This window comes from Cucurbita maxima, unplaced genomic scaffold (assembly GCF_002738345.1).
Source record: "Cucurbita maxima cultivar Rimu unplaced genomic scaffold, Cmax_1.0 Cma_Scf03400, whole genome shotgun sequence".
Lineage (NCBI taxonomy): Eukaryota > Viridiplantae > Streptophyta > Magnoliopsida > Cucurbitales > Cucurbitaceae > Cucurbita > Cucurbita maxima.
In genome coordinates this window covers 1-208 of record NW_019275416.1, presented here as the reverse complement: position 1 = coordinate 208, position 208 = coordinate 1, and the positions used below count along the sequence as shown (strand labels likewise).

The 208-nt window shown below is 49.0% G+C and overlaps 1 non-coding gene across 1 annotated transcript; it reads right to left on the bottom strand.

Annotated features, from left to right (window-relative positions):
- Positions 1-92: 92 nt before the first annotated feature.
- Positions 93-208, bottom strand: LOC111475880 (the record flags this gene model as incomplete). Its single annotated transcript, XR_002716765.1, has 1 exon — positions 93-208. It is a non-coding gene; the product is annotated as a 5S ribosomal RNA (ribosomal RNA).

Sequence of the window (208 nt, the reverse complement as noted above, 5' to 3'; positions counted from 1 at the left end):
CGGCATGATCCAAACGCGATGGGCGTGAGCGGGGGAGGTTCTCATTTGTAGAGAAAGAAAGAAAAGAACTGGGAGAAATTGAAAGAAAAAAAGGGGTGCAACACGAGAACTTCCCAAGTGGTCACCTAACTTAGTACTACTCTCGCCCAAGCACGCTTAACTGCGGAGTTCTGATGGGATCCGGTGCATTAGTGCTGGTATGATCGCA